Source organism: Salvelinus fontinalis, chromosome 14, assembly GCF_029448725.1.
Source record: "Salvelinus fontinalis isolate EN_2023a chromosome 14, ASM2944872v1, whole genome shotgun sequence".
Lineage (NCBI taxonomy): Eukaryota > Metazoa > Chordata > Actinopteri > Salmoniformes > Salmonidae > Salvelinus > Salvelinus fontinalis.
Genome location: NC_074678.1, coordinates 40,753,073 through 40,766,160, shown reverse-complemented (window position 1 = coordinate 40,766,160; position 13,088 = coordinate 40,753,073). Strand labels below are relative to the sequence as shown.

General features: G+C 44.4%; 1 pseudogene; it reads left to right on the top strand.

The window, feature by feature from the left end:
- The window catches only part of LOC129810854 (phospholipid hydroperoxide glutathione peroxidase-like), a 33,848-nt pseudogene that overhangs the window by 4,001 nt on the left and 16,759 nt on the right, over positions 1-13,088 (top strand).

Here is a 13,088-nt window from a genome sequence, read left to right as displayed (position 1 = left end):
GCTGTAGAAACTGTTCCAGGATGTACTTGGGGGCCATGTCAACTAGAGACTCAAATATGATATGAAAAAATAGCCTTTAATAAATCCTCTTAGGGCTAGGGGGCAGTGTTCGGAAGTTCGGATGAATGACATGCCCAAAATAAACTGCCTGTTACTCAGGCACAGAAGCTAGGATATGCAAATAATTGGTAGCATTTGTCACAAGCCGGCTCATAGCCTGTGACAAAAATGAGGGGACACGAACAACAGGTATAGGCCAATTCAAAAGTGTTCTTTATTATTAAACAAACTATTAACTTAAACTAAGAAATAGGAATGAGGTGTGGATGTATCATAATGTAAGGTGTATGTAAAGTGCATGGGTGCATGAATATGTGTGTGTGAACATGACTGAGTGAAAACTATGCAAAACTAAAAAGGAACAAACAAATCATGAGCATACCTGGAGGAGCAGAGAGAGAGAGAGAGCAAGTAGAGGGAGAGGTGATTAGTAAGCAGTTTTATACCCTGAGCCCAGGTGGCTCCAATCACTTAACGACCCTCCTCTGCCTGCAGGAGGAACCACCCCCTGCACGGCACTCTGAAGTTTCCAAAACTGTTACAATAATGTCTGTGAGTATAACAGAACTGATATGGCAGGTGAAAACCCAAGAAAATTCCATCCATAAAATGTTTTTCTGAGGTCACAGTCCATTTCAATGCTTGTCCATGGATATACAAATAAATAGCTCCCAGATTGCAGTTCATATGGCATCCACTAGATGTCAACAGTCTTTAGAAAGGGTTTCAGGCCTGTTTTTTGAAAAATCAGGACCCTTGGGATTGCAAACAGAGGAAGATCTTCAAAGGTAAGTGATTTATTTTATCGCTATTTGTTAATTTTGTGACTCCTGTGCTGGTTGAGAAAAGTATTTTGGTGTGGGGCGCTGTCCTCAGATAATCACATGGTATGCTTTCGCCGTAAAGCCTTTTTGAAATCTGATAACGCGGTTGGATTAACAAGAAGTTAAGCTTTTAAATGATGTAGGACACTTGTATGTTCATGAATGTTTAATATTACAATTTTGTAACTTGAATTTGGCGCGCTCCAGCTTCACCGGATGTTGTCGATTTTGATACTGCTAGCGAGATCCGTGCATCAAGAGGTTTTAAATGTACATAGATGTACATCAAAGTTGTTCATTTGAAAACCTCACCTGCTTAGTGGAAGGTGTCATTCCCATCTGAGCTACAGTGCAGGCACGTGTGATGTTCTCCTCCTGCATCCACTGGCAGTACATCTTGACGGTCTTGATACCAACTTTAGGCTCCTCTGCATGGGTGAAAATGAAGGAATTCAATATTGTTATAACAATAACAGGACTAAAGCAAACTGACAGGTGCCGAATCATATTTAATTTGCTTGGTTAATATTAAGGCCTACATTGGGCGACTCCCAATGTTGTGGCTACATGGTCAATAACATTACCAGGAAAGAAAACAAACATCTGGTCCGTGGGGTCATCGTTATGTACTACCAGCACGGTGGGGTCTGCCGTTGTGGGCGACCCTCGTTGGGTTTGTCCTCGAACTGACTTTTAAACTCATACAAGGTCTGGTCCAACTCATCTGGGGTCACCAGGTAGCCTCCGTCATGACACAGCTGACCAACAAGGAGATAGTTGTACAATGAGCCTTTTCATATAATGTGGCAGCAAGACTGGTCATTCATACTGGATCCATTGAACCATAAAGCATAGCTAAAACTATAGCAAAGTTTCATATTTTCTGGCTACTACAAGACAGGTCATTCATACTCCATTACACCATGAAGCATAAAACAATAACTAGTGAATATCAATTGCTTCCTTTTATGTGATTTGGGTATCATATCTTCTTTACAACTAATGTTAGTTAGCTATATGTGAAAGTTGATACAGCTACTATACTGTACAAAAATATAAACAAATCAAATCAAAGTTTATTTGTCACGTGCGCCGCATACAACAGGTGTAGACCTTACAGTGAAACGCTTACTTACAGGCTCTAACCAATAGTGCGAAAAAAGGTGTGTGTGTATGTGTGTAGGTAAGTAAAGAAATAAAACAGTAAAATTACATTTGAAAATAACAGTAGCAAGGCTATATACAGACACCGGTTAGTCAGACTTATTGAGGTAGTATGTACATGTAGGTATGGTTAAAGTGACTATGCATATATGATGAACGGAGAGTAGCAGTAGCGTAAAAAGAGGGGTTGGTGGGTGGTGGGACACAATGCAGATAGCCCGGTTAGCCAATGTGCGGGAGCACTGGTTGGTCGAGCCAATTGAGGTAGTATGTGCATGAATGTATAGTTAAAGTGACTATGCATATATGATAAACAGAGAGTAGCAGCAGCGTAAAAGAGAGGTTGGGGGGGCACACAATGCAAATAGTCTGGGTAACCATTTGGTTACCTGTTCAAGAGTGTAGTATCTGGGATCTACATCTGTTTATATTAGTTACTATGCTGTTACTAAGCAGTGATGTATTACGACAGAGTATGTTACTACACCTAATAGGAAATGCACATGCGCACTAGTGTGCCCGGGAAACTGTAGAGCACGAGAGGTTTTGACTAAACGAAAACTGACTGTACTCCCGTCTCCTGCCTTGTTATTTCTCCACAACACAAATATTACAGTGGCGACGAGGTGGTTAAACTTCTTTAACGGACATTGCTTGAAGGGAAGAATGTTGCGTGAGTAATGAAACTCAAAATAATTACGTAATTCGTCAGTTATTTTTTATTTTCTTTCGCCAGTAAAAAAAGGCTAAGCACTGCTAGCAGGTACAGTGTTCAGGAGCTGCCAAGTAGCAAGACTATTGGAGTCCAGAATAGCGACACTGCCCTCTGGTGGTAAAATAAAAAAAATGATGATGATGATGGGATGATGGTGTTGATGTGAGCCATTACCAGCCTTTCAAAGCACTTCATGGCTACGGACGTGAGTGCTACGGGGCGGTAATCATTTAGGCAGATTACCTTCGCTTCCTTGGGCACAGGGACTGTAGTCATTTAGGCAGGTTTCCTTTGTGTTCTTGGGCACAGGGACTATGGTGGTCTGCTTGAAACATGTTGGTATTACAGACTCAATCAGGGACATGTTGAAAATGTTAGTGAAGACACCTGCCAGTTAGTCAGTACATGCCCGGAGCACACGTCCTGGTAATCCGTCTGGCCCCGCGGCCTTGTGTATGTTGACCTGTTTAAAGGTCTTACTCACGTCGGCTACGGAGAGCGTGATCATACAGTCGTCCGGAACAGCTGATGCTCTCATGCATGCCTCAGTGTTGCTTGCCTTGAATCGAGCATATAAGTGATTTAGCTCATCTGGTAGGCTCGTGTCACTGGGCAGCTTGTGGCTGTCCTTCCCTTTGTAGTCTGTAATAGTTTGCAAGCCCTGCCACATCCGACGAGCGTCAGAGCCGGTGTAGTATGATTCAATCTTAGCCCTGTATTGACGCTTTGCCTGTTTGATTCGTTCGTCGCAGGGCATAGCGGGATTTCTTATAAGCTTCCGGGTTAGAGTCCCGCACCTTGAAAGCGGCAGCTCTACCCTTTAGCTCAGTGCGAATGGTGCCTGTAATCCATGGCTTCTGGTTGAGGTATGTACCTACAGTCACTGTGGGGACGTCGTCCTCGATGCACTTATTGATAAAGCCAGTGACTGATGTGGTGTATTCCTCAATGTCATCGGAGGAATCCCGGAACATGTTCCAGTCTGTGATAGCAAAACAGTCCTGTAGTTTAGCATCTGCTTCATCTGACCACTTTTTTATAGACCAAGTCTGTCAGGTTTTGGCCAGGACTGTTCTGGTTTTGGTCACTAGATGTCCCCATTGCACCTTTTTTGAACCTTTTGTTTTTTCCTTGCTCTAATTATTGTTTGCACCTGTATGTCGTTCCCTTGTTAGTATTTAAACCCTGTGTGTTCTTCAGTTCTTTGCTCAGTGTTTGTATGTTAGCACCCAGCCCAATTCTTGTTATGAACATATATTTTCTCTTGTTGGATTTTCCAGAGGTTCTCTGGTTTTGTTCTTGTGTTTTTTGGATTAGTCTTTTGAGGTTTGTTTTTTCCCTTGCTGTTCTTACCACTTTGTGGATTTTCTTTGTATTTTGGAAGATATCCATTTTTTGCCTTTTGGCTTTATTTTGGACATTGTGGATATATATTCTTTGCCTGAAGATCTTGTTCTTTTATTAAACCACCATCTTTAGTACTGCTGTGTCTGCCTCATCTTCTGGGTTCTGCTGATTATTAGTGACTGTTTCTCGCACCGGGTCCTGACAAAGTCGTTGGTGCTTCCTGCTTTAATTTTTGCTTGTAAGCAGGAATCAGGGGGATAGAGTTGTGGTCGGATTTACCAAATGGAGGGTGAGGGAGAGATTTGTGCGCGTCTCTATGTGTGGAGTACAGGTGATCTAGAATTTTTTTTCCCTCTGGTTGCACATTTAACATGTTGATAGAGATTTGGTAGAACTGATTTAAGTTTCCCTGCATTAAAGTCTCCGGCTACTAGGAGCGCCGCCTCTGGGTGAGTGGTTTCCTGTTTGCTTATTTCCTTATACAGCTGACAGCTGGTCTTACAGCTGGTCTTAGTGCCAGCATCTGTTTGTGGTGGTAAATAAACATCCACGAAAAGTATAGCTGAGAACTCTCTAGGCAAGTAGTGTGGCCTGCAATTTATCACAATATACTCTACTTCAGGCGAGCAAAATCTAGAGACTTCCTTAGATTTCGTGCACCAGCTGTTGTTTACAAATATGCACAGACCGCCCCCCCCCCCCCCCCCCCCCCCCTTGTCTTACCGGAGCGTGCTGTTCTATCCTGCCGGTGCAGCGTATATCCCGTTAGCTGAATATCCATGTCGTCATTTAGCCACGATTACGTGAGACATAGGATATTACAGTTTTTGATATCCCGTTGGTAGGATATTCGTGATCGTACCTCATCTAATTTATTGTCCAATGATTGCACGTTGGTGAGTAATATTGGCGGTAACGGCAGCTTTCCTACTCGCCTTCTGCGGGTCCTGACGAGGCATCCGGCTATTCGTCCTCTGTACCTGCGTCGCTTCTTCTTGCGAATAACTGGGATGTTGTCCCTGCCGGGCGTTTGGAGAATATCATGTGAGTCTTGTTTGTTGTTGAAAAGAATCTTTGTCTAATCCGAGGTGAGTGATCGCTGTCCTGATATCCAGAAGCTATTTTTGCCATAAGATACAGTTGCAGAAACGTTATGTACAAAAAAAGTTGCAAATAACGCAAAAAAACCCATATAATAGAACAATTGGTTGGGCGCCCGTAAAACTGCTGCCATTTCTTCCGGCGCCATTTTACCTTTACACAACATGTATATATTTTCCAAATGCACAAATAGCTTATTTCTCTCAAATTTCCTGCACAATTTTGTTTACATCCCTGTTAGTGAGCATTTCTCATTTTCCAAGATAATCCATCCACCTGAAAGGTGTGGCATATCAAGAAGCTTATTAAACATAATGATCCTTACACAGGTACACCTTGTGCTGGGGACAATAAAAGACAACTCTAAAATGTGTAGTTTTGTCACACAACACAATGCCACAGATGTCTCAAGTGTGCAATTGGCATGCTGACTGCAGAAATGCCCACCAGAGCTGTTGCCAAATAATTTCATGTTAATTTCTCTACCATAAGCCGCCTCCAACTTCATTTTAGAGAATTTGGTAGTACGTCCAACCAGCCTCACCACCACAGACCACGTGTATGGTGTTGTGTGGGCGAGCAGTTTGCTGATGTCAATGTTGCCATTGGCAGCAATGGGGTAATGGTATGGGCAAGCATAAGCTACGGACAACGAACACAATTGCATTTTATCGATGGCAATTTGAATGCACAGAGATACCGTGACGAGATCCTGAGGCCCATTGTCGTGTCATTCATCCACCAGCCATCACCTCATGTTTCAGCATGATAATGCACAGCCCCATTTCGCAAGGATCTGTACACAATTCCTGGGAGCTGAAAATGTCCCAGTTCAACCATGACCTGGGTACTCACCACACATGTCACCCATTGAGCATGTTTGGAATGCTCTGGATTGACATGTACAACAGCGTGTTCCAGTTCCTGCCAATATCCAGCAACATCGCACAGCCATAGAAGAGGAGTGGGACAACATTCCACGGGCCACAATCAACAGCCTGATCAACTCTATCTGAAGGAGAAGTGTCGCGCTGCATGAGGCAAATGGTGGTCATACCAGATATTGACTGTTTTTCTGATCCACACCATTACCTTTTTTGTTTAAGGTATCCATGACCAACAGATGCATATCTGTACCATGTCCCGATGTCCTGAGTAGTCTGTTCTTTCACCAATCGATTGGTCGAAATTGTAAAACGACACTAACATAAGGCAGTATGCCGATACACAAGAACAATACCAACTGGTGAGTGAACATGGGAGAGTGACATGGAGTCCATGTGTGAATCATAATGGTGCACATAATGATGAGTGCCAGGTGTGTGTAATGATGAATCCCAGGACAGGTGGTTAGTACTCTGGCAACTTCGTACGCTGGAGGAGAGGAGCAGGAGCAGATGTGACAATTGCCATTGCCAATATGTAAAAATAGCCTACATAAAGCCAACAAATAAAAACATTGAAGGCTGCAGGTAGAAAATATCCTGATTAATCACATTGGCTACACATGGCCTGTCACATTGTAGCAACTATTATCTTGGTCCAGCCCAATCGTGCTTGCAAACCTTGCAACATTGTATGAAATATTCTGGGCCCTCAGAGTTTCCCCTGCCAGTGAGCTCGGGACAGACAGACACATTAATCATTACAAGATTTAGGGTTTAGTGAATGATTTGTCCCAAATACAATGATTTTAGTTTGTGACTATTTATGACTAACTTATTCCTTGCCACCCATTCTGAAACTAACTGCAGTTTTTTGTGAAGTGTAGTAGTTATTTCATTCGCTGTAGTAGGTGATGAGTATAATGTTGAGTCATCTGCATACATAGACACACTGGCTTTACTCAAAGCCAGTGGCATGTGATTAGTAAAGATTTTAAAAAGTAAGGGGCTTCGACAGCTGCCCTGTGGAATTCCTGATTCTACCTGGATTACGTTGGAGAGGCTGCCATTAAATGGATCCTGAGTGGTGCAGCGGACTAAAGCACTTCGTCGCAGTGCTGGAGGCATCACTACAGACCCGGGTTCGATGGACTGTATCACAACCGGCCATGAACAGGAGCCCCATAGGGCGGCACACAGCGTCGTTCAGGTTAGGGGACGGTTTGGCTGGGGTAGGCCATCATTGTAAATAAGAATTTGTTCTTAACTGACTTGCCTAGTTAAATAAACAAATAAAAATAAAGAACACCCTCTGTTCTGTTGGACCGGTAACTCCTTTTCCACAATATAGCAGGGGGTGTAAAGCCATCACACAATAGTTTTTCCAGCAGCAGTCTATGATCGATAATGTCAAATGCCGCACTAAAGTCTAACAAGACAGCTCCCACAATCTTTTTAACATCAATTGCTCTCAGCCAATCATTAGTCATTTGTGTAGGTGCTGTGCTTGCTGACATGTCCTTCCCTATAAGTCTTCCATTTTTTAAACTCTAAAATAGCATTCTATCTGGTCAAACATCATTTTTCCCAAAACTTTAGTAAGGGTTGGTAACAGACTGATTGTTCTGCTATTTGGATGGCTGATGTTTTACATGCTCCTAACCAACTGTGCTATTTTGTTTGTTTTTTTGCATTGTTTGTAACTTATTTTTTAACTTATTTTGTACATAATGTTGCTGCTACCGTCTCTTATGACCGAAATAACTTCTAGACATCAGAACAGCAACTACTCACCGTGAACTGGAAGAAGTTTTGTCCTTTAACGAGTCTGACGAGAAGGATATACTGCTTTCCCGGGAACAGGCCCAAATCACCGTCATTTGCGTGAAGAAAAGGCGGAGGAAAAGGGGGAGCAGATCGGACTGCCTTCTGAGAATCCGTAAGCAAGCGAGTAAACTCCCACTGCCATCCGTCCTACTGTCTAACGTGCAATCATTGGAAAATAAAATGGATGATCTACGATTAAGATTATCCTACCAACGGGACATTAAAAACTGTAATATCTTATGTTTCACCGAGTCGTGACTGAACGACGACACGGATAATATAGAACTGGCGGGATTTTCCATGCATCGGCAGAACAGAGAAGCTGCGTCTGGTAAGACAAAGGTTGGGGGTGTGCGTCTATTTGTCAATAACAGTTGGTGAGCGATATCTAAAATTAAAGATGTCTCGAGGTATTGCTGGCCTGAGGTAGAGTACCTTATGATAAGCTGTAGACCACACTATCTACCAAGAGAGTTCTCATCTATATTGTTCGTAGCCGTCTACTTGCCACTACAGACCGATGCGGGCACTAAGACCACACTCAACCAACTCTATAAGGCCATAAGCAAGCAAGAAAATGTTCATCCAGAAGCGGCGCTTCTAGCGGCCGGGGTCTTAAATGCAGGAAAACTTAAATCAATTTTACCTAATTTTTACCAGCATGTCACATGTGCAACCAGAGGAGAAAAATATTCTTGACAACCTTTACTTCACACACAGAGATGCATACAAAGCTCTCCTTCGCCGTCTATTTGGCAAATCTGACCATAATTCTATCCTCCTGATTCCTGCTTACAAGCAAAAACTAAAGCAGGAAGTGCCAGTGACTCACTCAATATGGAAGAGGTCAGACGACGCGGATACTTCGGATGCTACAGCATGAGAGCACAAGCTGTTCTGGATTACTGTGTGATAACGCTCTCCGTAGCCGATGTGAGCGAGACCTTTAAACAGGTCAACATTCACAAATCCGTGGGGCCAGACGGATTACCAGGACGTGTACTCAAAGCATGCACGGACCAACAGGCAAGTGTCTTCACTGACATTTTCAACCTCTCCCTGACCGAGTCTGTAATACCTACATGTTTCAAGCAGACCACCATAGTCCCTGTGCCCAAGGAAGCGAAAGTAATCTGCCTCAATGATTACTGCCCCGTAGCACTCATGTCGGTAGCCATAAAGTGCTTTGAAAGGCTGGTCATGGCTCACATCAACAGCATCCTTCCGGACACCCTAGACCCACTCCAAATCGCATACCGCCCAAACAGACCTACAGATGACGCAATCTCAATCGCAATCCACACTGCCCTTTTCCACCTGGACAAAAGGAACACCTATGTGAGAATGCTGTTCATTGACTACAGCTTAGTATTCAACACCATTGTGCCCACGAGCTCATCACTAAGCTAAGGACCCTGGGACTAAACACCTCCCTCTGCAACTGGATCCTGGACTTCCTGACGGGCCGCCCCCAGGTGGTAAGGGTAAGCAACAACACGTCTGCTACGCTGATCCTCAACACTGGGGCCGCTCAGGGGTGTGTACATAGTCCCCTCCTGTACTCCCTGGTCACCGACGACTGCGTGGCCAAACACGACTCCAACACCACCATTAAGTTTGCTGACGACACAACGGTGGTAGGCCTGATCACCGACAACAATGAGACAGCCTATAGGGAGGAGGTCAGAGAACTGGCAGTGTGGTGCCAGGAAAGCAACCTCTCCCTCAACATGAGCAAGACAAAGGAGCTGATCGTGGGCTACAGCAAAAGGCGGGCCGAACAGGCCCCCATTAAAATCGACGGGGCTGTAGTGGAGCGGGTCGAGAGTCTCAAGTTCCTTGGTGTCCCACGTCACCAACGAACTATCATGCTCCAAACACACCAAGACAATCATGAGAGGGCACAACAAAACCTATTCCCCCTCAGGAGACTAAAAAGATTTGGCATGGGTCCCCAGATCCTCAAAAAGTTCTACAGCTGTACCATCGAGAGCATCCTGACGGGTTGCATCACCGCCTGGTATGGCAACTGCTTGGCATCTGACCGTAAGGCACTACAGAGGTTAGTGCGTACAGCCCAGTACATCACTGGGGCCAAGCTTCCTGCCATCCAGGACCTATATAATAGGCGGTGTCAGAGGAAAGCCCATAAAATTGTCAGAGACTCCAGTCACCCAAGTCATAGACTGTTTTCTCTGCTACCGCACGGCAAGCGGTACCGGAGCGCCAAGTCTCGGACCAAAAGGCTCCTTAAACAGCTTCTACACCCAAGCCATAAGACTGCTGAACAATTAATTAAATGGCCACCAGACTATTTCCATTGATCCCCCCCTTTCCCCCCCATTTGTTTTGTACACTGCTGCTACTCGTTGTTTATTATCTATGCATAATGCCTTCACCCCTACCTACATGTACAAATTACCTCAACTAACCTGTACCCCCACACACTGACTTGGTATCGGTACTGTCAGGGATTGTGTGCAGAGAGGTAGCGGAGTCAAGCGCAGGACACGGGTGTTGAGCAAAACAACGGCGTTTACTCAAAATACAAGCAAAAATTCCTCATAGGGAATATAACAAACACACATGCACCAACAACAACCACTAACGAAACAAACAATCACGGACAGAACAGAAATGTATGACAGAGGGTTAAATAGGGAACATAATAGGGGAATATAAACCAGGTGTGTGTAATACAGACAAAACAAAACGAAACTGAAAAATGGATCGGTGGTGACTAGAAAGCCGGTGACGTCGACCGCCGAACACCACCCGAATAAGGAGAAGGGCCGACTTCGGCGGAAGTCGTGACAGGTACCCCCTGTATATAGTCTCGTTATTGTTATTTTATTGTGTTACTTTTTATTATTTTTTACTTTAGTTTATTTGTTAAATATTTTCTTAACTCTTCTTGACCTGCACTGTTGGTTAAGGGCTTGTAAGTAAGCATTTCACGTTAAGGTCTATACTTATTGTACTCGGCGCATGTGACAAATAAAGTTTGATATGAGATTGATGATAGGAGTGGCAATATCGTCCGCTATTATCCTTAGTAATTTTCCATTCAAGTTGTCAGACCCCGGTGGCTTGTCATTGTTGATAAGCCAGCAATAATTTTCCTCTCTTCGACACTCACTTTACAGAATTCAAAATCCCAATGCTTGTCTTTCATAATTTGGCTCGGGTGGTTGTTGTCCTTGATGATCTTTTTGGCCTCCTGTGACATCGGGTGCTGTAGGTTTTCTGGATGACAGGTAGTTTGCCCCCGGTGATGCGTTGGGCAGACCGCACCACCCTCTGGAGAGCCCTGCGGTTGAGGGCGGTGAAGTTGCCGTACCAGGCGGTGATACAGCCCGACAGGATGCTCTCAATTGTGCATCTGTAAAAGTTTGTGAGGGTTCTAGGTGCCAAGACAAATTTCTTCAACCTCCTGAGGTTGAACAGGCACTGTTGCGCTTTCTTCACCACACTGTCTGTGTGGGTGGACCATTTCAGTTTGTCAGTGGTGTACGCCGAGGAAGTTGAACATTTCCACCTTCTTCACTGTGGTCCTGTCGATGTGGGTAGGGGGGTGCTCCCTCTGCTATTTCCTGAAGCCCACGATCAGCTCCTTTGTTTTGTTTACGTTGGGTGAGAGGTTATTTTCCTGACACCACACTCCCAGGGGCCTCACCTCCTCCCTATAGGCTGTCTCGTCATTGGTAATCAGTTTTGAGAATGACACAAATATAAATTTTCACAAAGTCTGCTGCCTCAGTTTGTATGATGGCAATTTGCATATATTCCAGAATGTTATGAAGAGTGTTCAGATGAATTGCAGTTAAATGCAAAGTCCCTCTTTGCCATGCAAATGAACTGAATCCCCCAAAAACATTTCCACTGCATTTCAGCCCTCCCACAAAAGGACCAGCTGACATGTCAGGGATTCTCTCGTTAACACAGGTGTGAGTGTTGACGAGGACAAGGCTGGAGATCACTCTGTCATGCTGATTGAGTTTGAATAACAGACTGGAAGCTTCAAAAGGAGGGTGGTGCTTTGATTCATTGTTCTTCCTCTGTCAATTATGGTTACCTGCAAGGAAGCATGTGCCGTCATCATTGCTTTGCACGAAAAGGGCTTCACAAGCAAGGATATTGCTGCCAGTAAGATTGCACCTAAATCAATCATTTATCGGATCATCAAGAACTTCAAGGAAAGCGGTTCAATTGTTGTGAAGAAGTCTTCAGGGCGCCCAAGAAAGTCCAGCAAGCGCCAGGACCATCTCCTAAAGTTGATTCAGCTGCGGGATCGGGGAACGACCAGTACAGAGCTTGCTCAGGAATTGCAGCAGGCAGGTGTGAGTGCATCTGCACACACAGTGAGGTGAAGACTTTTGGAGGATGGCCTGGTGTCAAGAAGGGCAGCAAAGAAGCCACTTCTCTCCAGGAAAAACATCAGGGACAGACTGATATTTTGCAAAAGGTACAGGAATTGGACTGCTGAGGACTGGGGTAAAGTCATTTTCTCTGATGAAGCACCTTTCCGATTGTTTGGGGCATCCGGAAAAAAGCTTGTCCGGAGAAGACAAGGTGAGTGCTACCATCAGCCCTGTGTCATGCCAACAGTAAAGCATCCTGAGACCATTCGTGTGTGGGGTTGCTTCTCAGCCAAGGGAGTGGGCTCACTCACAATTTTGCCTAAGAACACAGCCATGAATAAAGAGTAGCACCAACACATCCTCCGAGAGCAACTTCTCCCAACCATCCACGAACAGTTTGGTGACGAATAATGCCTTTTCCAGCATGATGGAGCACCTTGCCATAAGGCAAAAGTGATAACTAAGTGGCTCGAAGAACAAAACATCGATATTTTGGGTCCATGGCCAGGAAACTCCCCAGACCTTAATCCCATTGAGAACTTGTGGTCAATACTCAAGAGGCAGGTGGACAAACAAATCCCACAAATTCTGACAAACTCCAAGCATTGATTATGCAAGAATGGGCTGCCATCAGTCAGGATGTGGCCCAGAAGTTAATTGACAGCATGCCAGGGAGGATTGCAGAGGTCTTGAAAAAGAAGGGTCAACACTGCAAATATTGACTCTTTGCATCAACTTCATGTAATTGTCAATGAAAGCCTTTGACACTTATGAAATGCTTGTAATTATACTTCAGTATTCCATA